Here is a 6,667-nt window from a genome sequence, read left to right as displayed (position 1 = left end):
GGCAAAAATAAAATAATATAACGTTTAAATTAAGAAATAGCTTCAGGGCAAAGACCAAATCCTGGGTGGGCCTATAAGATTCCTTGTTAAGACCTCAGAAAAATTTAACTGTCACATAAATCCTTTCAAACAGAAAAAAAAAGCCTTCTAAACATTTTAAGGGCATCCCTGGAGACCACACCCCCTCACTGGTAAACAATAGGTCCCTAAGAATCTTAGGAGTGTTTTCCCATAGAAACCTCGCAGGGAACTCAAGGTAGAAAAGTGTTTATCTTGAAAAGATTTGTGGGTTTGATCTCTGTCTAAAAGAATCAGTTATAAGTTGCTACACAGAAAGCCCATATCATTTTTAATGTAATTGTGTTAGTGTGGACAGAATGGGACAAAGACAACACAAAATGCAAAAGAGCATTTGGATCTTTGAGTCTCTACAGGCAGGAGACAATCTGAGAAAATGACTCAGTTGCATACACAGCCTCCTTTTCATGGGAAAGGAAGGATAACTCAAGTGGCGGAACAAGGATCCAATAAGATGGAACCAAGAACTCTGAAGAATCAGTCCCAGGTTGCAGAACTGGCTCCTAATCAAGGAACTGCAAACGTGTCAGACTGGGTTTCAAAATTGCTGTGTATCAGTGAACTTTGTGCCTCCCATTTCCACCTCCCCTTTCCTTTTGAATAGTTGTGTCTATAGCACTTATCCTATGCCTACCCCACCAGTGTATATTGGATGTATAGGAGGAAAATAACTTTTCATTTTAATTCACACATCTTAAAATTGAGAGAAACCACACCTGAGGAGATGCATCCAAGGAAACTAATCCAGGGACCTGCGTGCCCTTCTGTAATGAGGTCTTGGGCCTCAGCCCTGAGCCTGAGGCTGCAATGAGATCAAACTTGTGGAGGCTATCAGGAGAGAGTGACTGTATTTTGAAAGTGGAAATAACGCAAATAATTTTGGACCAAAGTGCAAATTGTGGAGGTTTAAGAATATGACCCCATATTATTTGGCACTTCATTATTGCAAAATGGCTATATTCCCTGTGTTGTACAATATATCCTAGTAGCGTATCTATTTTATACATAGTAGTTTATACCTTTTAGTCCCCTAATCCTAACTTGCCCCTTCCCCCTTCCCTCTCCCCACTGGTAACCACTAGTTTGTTTGCTATATCTGTGAGTCTGTTTCTTTTTTGTTATACTCACTACCTTGTTTCATTTTTTGGATTTCACATATAAGTGATATCATACAGTATTCGTCTTTCTCTGTCTGACTTATTTTACTTAGCAAAATACCCCCAAGTCCATCCATGTTGTTGCAAATGGCAAAATTTCATTCTTTTCATGGCTGAGTAGTATTTTATCATGCATGTGTGTTCGGGGGACATCTTCTTTATCCAATCATCTGTTGATGGGCACTTAGGTTGCTTCCATATCTTGTCAATTGTAAATAATACTACTATGAACATTGGGGTGCATGTATCTATTTGAATTAGTGTTTTTGAGGTTTATTGAGTATATACCCAGGAGAGGAATTGCTGAATCATATGGTAGTTCTACTTTTAGTTTTTTGAGAAACCACCATACTGTTTTTCATAGTGGCTGCACTTCCCACCAACAGTGTACTAGGGTTTCCTCTTTTCCATATACTCACCAACATTTGTTATTTGTGTTCTTGTTGATCATAGCCATTCTGACAGGTGTGAGTTGATATCTCATTGTGGTATTAATTTGCATTTGTCTGATCATTAACAGTGTTGATCATCTTTTCATGTGCCTGTTGTCCATCTGTATGCCTTGCTTGGGAAAATGTCTATTTAGGTCTCTGTGCATTTCTTTTTTTTTTAAGGTTTTTTTTTGATGTGGACCATTTTTAAAGTTTTTATTGAATTTGTTACAGTATTGCTTCTGTTTTATGTTTTGGTTTTTTGGCCACGAGGCATGTGGAAACTTAGCTCCCCGAATAGGGATTGAACCCGCACCCCCTGCATTGGAAGATGAAGTCTTAAACACTGGACTGCAAAGAAGTCCCCCATTCTTAATCAGGTTTTTTTGTGTGTGTGTTGAGTCATATTAACTGTTTAGATAGTTTGGCTATTAACCCCTTATCGGTCATATCATTTGCAAATATTTTCTCCCATTCAGTAGGTTGTCTTTTCATTTTGTTGATGGTGTCCTTTGATGTGCAAAAGCTTTTAAGTTTAATCAGATCCCATTTGTTTATTTTTGTTTTTATTTCCTTTGCTTTAGTAGATAGGTCCAAAAAATATTGCTATAATTTTTGTCAGAGTGTTCTGCCTATGTTTCCTTTTGGGAGTTTTATGGTTTCTGCTTTTATATTTAGATCTTTAATCCATTTTGAGTTTATTTTTGTATATGGTGTTAGATAATGATCTAATCTCATTCTTTTACATGTATCTGTCCAGTTTTCCCAGCACTGCTTATTGAAGAGACTGTGTTTTCTTCATTGTATATTCTTGCCTTTTTTGACATAGTTTAATTGACCATAAGTGCATGGGTTTATTTCTGGGCTGTCTCTTCTTTTCCAGTGATCTATGTATCTGTTTTTGTGTTAGTACCATACTGTTTTGATTACTGTAGCTTTGTAGTACAGTCTGAAGTCAAGGAGCATGATTCCTCTAGCTCTGTTCTTCTTTCTCAATATCGTTTTGGCCATTTGAGGTCCTTTGTGTTTCCATACAAATTTTTAAATTAGTTTTCCTAGTTCTGTGAAAAATGCCCTTGGTATTTTGATAGGGATAATAAGAGCTCATTTAATTAAGAGACTACCAATTATATTGTACATGTCTTAAATTAGAAATGCTAATTATTATCCAATTATTTTTATTTATCATACATTGCTCACTAAAACTCTTTTAACGTGATTCTGTAAATCCTTTTTGTAGCTGTAGAAATATACAAATCATAGGTATATTTTTAAAATTTGTTATTAATATTTTTTATTGGAGTATAGTTGATTTACAATGTTGTGTTAGTTTCTGCTATACAGCAAAGTGAGTCAGTTATACATACACATATATCCACTCTTTTTTAGATTCTATTTCCATATAGATCATTACATAGATATATTTTAATGTATGTAGTTCTCCATGCAAATACTTAGCATATTTCTTTCTGACTTCCTCATTTGGATACATTAATGACTGACTCAGGTTACAGGACTCAGAGATAGTAATTTAGAGGTTGTTAATGGAAAAGCCATTAAAATATTTACAAGTTGTATCCCAATAGAAATGTTCTGAATTTCAAGTATACTAGAACTGAAATCCTGGTAAATGAGAGATAGTCATACAGAAGTTTGTTTGTTACATGAGCTAGAATTTTGCAAAAGAGAAATCCAAAGTTACAAAGGGATTGATGAATCATGTCTAATAAAGTTTCAAAAGTTTATCTCTATAAATTGTGAAAACTAGGATCCCTAAACCTCAATAGTGTTGAACAACCCATATCTATCCACCTTTTCCCCTGACCAAAAGAGGGGATAGATATGAGATGGGTGTCTCAGAGGCATGCAGGGATGAAAGGAGATGCAGCTCTGGAGGGGTTGTGGGGTGGCTAAACTCTCCCTGGAGAAGTGGGATATATATGCTTTCAGGCTAATATGGTACAGTAAATGTGTTTCTTAAAATGTATCTGCCCCATTTTGAAATGGTGTGATAGCAGGTAATGTTGGTCTGTCTCCCTGAGGGACAAATAGGAAGAGGCAAAACACTCCTGATGGTGCTACTTCATCAGGGACTCTAAAGAGTCAGTGTGCGGAATGTAACAGAAAAGTGTCGGCATAGCAGTGAGAAGAGTAATGTGGTTGGTGGGTGCAGTCCAGAGAACTAGGGTAAGTGTGATGTTTGTGAGGTTAGCATGAAACTGTGGGAAAAAGGAGGATTACTGAAATCCTTCCCACCTCAGCAGAAAGAGTATCTGGATTGGGATGAGAGGAGGAGAAGGGAATAGGGAATACTTATATCCCCCTGACTTTCTTGTTGGTTTAGGAAACTCTATGACACTAACACATAGAGAAAATAAGTGTTTTTCCTTCTTCCTATCTTAACTGCACTAGAGGAATGGATAGAAAGCCCATGGGAAAAACAAAGGGAAAAGCTTGGGAAACCATCCACCCAGATCACAAGTCCTTTAACATCAAAATTCACAGTTATCCCTTACCAATGTAACTGAAAGTTAGTGAGGAGACTTGCTTTCCTGTTTGATGAGTCGTTATTTTAAGTTCCCCTTATTCTTTTTTTCTATTATTCTACTGTGCCTTAGATGTATATAGCAATTTATGCCCACAGAGCTCAAAATATTATACGAGTTATCTCATTTATCTTCAATCCCTGGAATTTTATACCCATGTGAAATTTTCCTAGTCAGATTCTATAAATTCAAAGGTATAAATTTGGGTACATTTTACCCAGGGGGTTTTAGATGTTGAGAACTGTCAGGGGCTATTTTTAGACTAGAAAGAATGCAGCATTTCTAAAAATAAGGATTCCATCGACTAGAGCCCTGTGCATTGCTGAAAGCAGCCTTTTGAGCAGAATCATCAGCAGGAATTCGATAATCCACTGACCCTGTCTCTTGGGAATTGGTAAGTGAGGCAGTTGGCTCCAAAGTTAAAGGCATATTCTGCCCTATATTTTTGTACTGATGGTACAAAGAAATGGATATATCAATTTTAGGATGGCCTCTAAAGCTAGCTATATACTACAATTGGATTCCATTTAGCAAGAAGGAAGCTAAATATGTTAGAAAGTTTGGACCTTCATGAGAATCCATGCTTTAACTCTTGCCAGCCCTTTTTAAAAAGAGACAGAAGTATGAAATCATGCATCTTAGAGTTATGCCAAGGGACTTGAATTGCTAGAGCACAGGGCGAATGTGGTGAGGATGAGTGGTAATTGAAGACGGAGAGGTAAGGCTGTGGCCAGACAATATATGGCGTGATGGAAATTCTGGATTTTATTCTGAAACAAGGGAAGTTAGCGGAGAGTTTTCAGCCGGTTGGAAACAGAGACTAGAGTAATCCTGAGAGACAGCTAAGAGACATTTCTGCCCAGCCCCATGTACATCCTTACATTTCTCCATGCAAAACACACATAAACATCCTGCCTCTATCCATTAAGTCTCTTGGCTAAATAGGTTCAGTTCATAAATTTTTTCATTAATGTGCTTTTGAATTCCCTCATTTCCCAGCTTTCCCTTCTTTGAATAAAAGTTAATCTTTGGGCCTCAGCATGCATGTTGGCTCCCTCTGCTGTGGGCCAACTTAGCACCAGGCTCTCCTCGGGGCCTCTCACTGCATGGTAGAAGGTGATGCCCCACCACCACCTGTGTCCCTACCACCTACGGTCCAGCTGTATGATTAGACCACAGCCTTTAATGAGTATTCCTTTCTTGCCCACATTTATGGAGTTTCTGACGGCCAGTGGAGATTCTTCCAGGCACAGCATGGCCTCTCTGGAGACAAGTGAAATATAGAAATTCATCACTATTTCACCAGGAAGCCCACATAAGAGCATTTAACCTGGACACAGAGTGTTGAATTGAAATCTGCAGAATATTTGCAATGAGTTCTGACCTAGATGGGATAAAACTCAGTGTACTTCCTATCCACTGCCTCAGTATTACTGGATTGAAAGATTTCTGCTTCTTGTTAGGAAGTTCACTTCATTTCCTATTACTTCCAGCTTCACACTCAAAGCACTGAGAATTTCAAGTGGAATATATTAAAATAGACCAGTTTCTTTATGTCATTTCTTTATTCAATTTAAAAAATTTTTTTTATAACCTTATTGGATGTTTTTAACTAAATTAACATAGCTTGAATAAACCTTCCAGATCCTGTGGAAGTCTCATACAAGAACATGAGATTTCCCATTACATTCAGTCTAACGAATGCAACCTTAAACATTTTATGGAGAAATTTAAGAAGTAAGGAGTTATCACAACAGGATAGCACTGCCCTTGTGAAGAAAGAAGGTATCCATGTTCACAAGTGGCCTTTTGATGACGGTGTCCCGCCATCCAGCCAGATTGTTGATGACTGGTTAAGTCTTGTAAAAAGTTAAGTTTTGTGAAAAACATGGTTGCTGTGTTGCTACTGAGTTGCAGCTCTTAGCAGAGCTCCAGTGTTTGTCGTCCTGGTATTAACAGAAGGTGGAATGAAATATGAAGATGCAGTGCAGTTCATAAGACAAAAGTAGTGTGGAGCTTTTAACAGCAAGGAACTTTTGTATATGAAGAAATATTATGCTAAAATATGGATGTGCTTCAAAACTCCAATGACCTTAGAAACAACTATTATAGTCAACAAAACCAGGATGCCTGTTGCTGTTGCCTTAGAAGTGGAACTTGAGACAGGTCCTAATTTGACGTCCATACCAGCCAACATGGTGGCTTAGTGAGCAAGTCTAATGAAGCTTCCATAGCAGGCTGAAAAGTAGTTTTACCAGATCGCAAGCTTGGCATAATTATAATCTCTATGTTTCAGTTACAGTCAACCTATTTGGATGCTTAACGAAAGGTTCTCATTGTTCATCATTTAAAATGTACTTATTTTTTGTACCAATGGAATGTTCCTTTCCTGAAATCATGCAGAATTATGTTGTCTTTAAATTGATTCTCATGCCAGAATCTTATCAAAGTATAA

The 6,667-nt window shown here is 37.5% G+C and overlaps 1 pseudogene; it reads left to right on the top strand.

Moving 5' to 3' along the window:
* Window positions 1–454: 454 nt before the first annotated feature.
* Window positions 455–6,419, top strand: LOC132596713 (protein tyrosine phosphatase type IVA 1 pseudogene; annotated as a pseudogene).
* The last annotated feature ends 248 nt before the right edge of the window (window positions 6,420–6,667 follow it).

The sequence above is a fragment of the Globicephala melas genome, chromosome 2 (genome assembly GCF_963455315.2).
Source record: "Globicephala melas chromosome 2, mGloMel1.2, whole genome shotgun sequence".
Classification (NCBI taxonomy): domain Eukaryota; kingdom Metazoa; phylum Chordata; class Mammalia; order Artiodactyla; family Delphinidae; genus Globicephala; species Globicephala melas.
The sequence above is the reverse complement of the archived record's forward strand: the minus strand, read 5'-3'. Positions and strand labels throughout refer to the sequence as shown.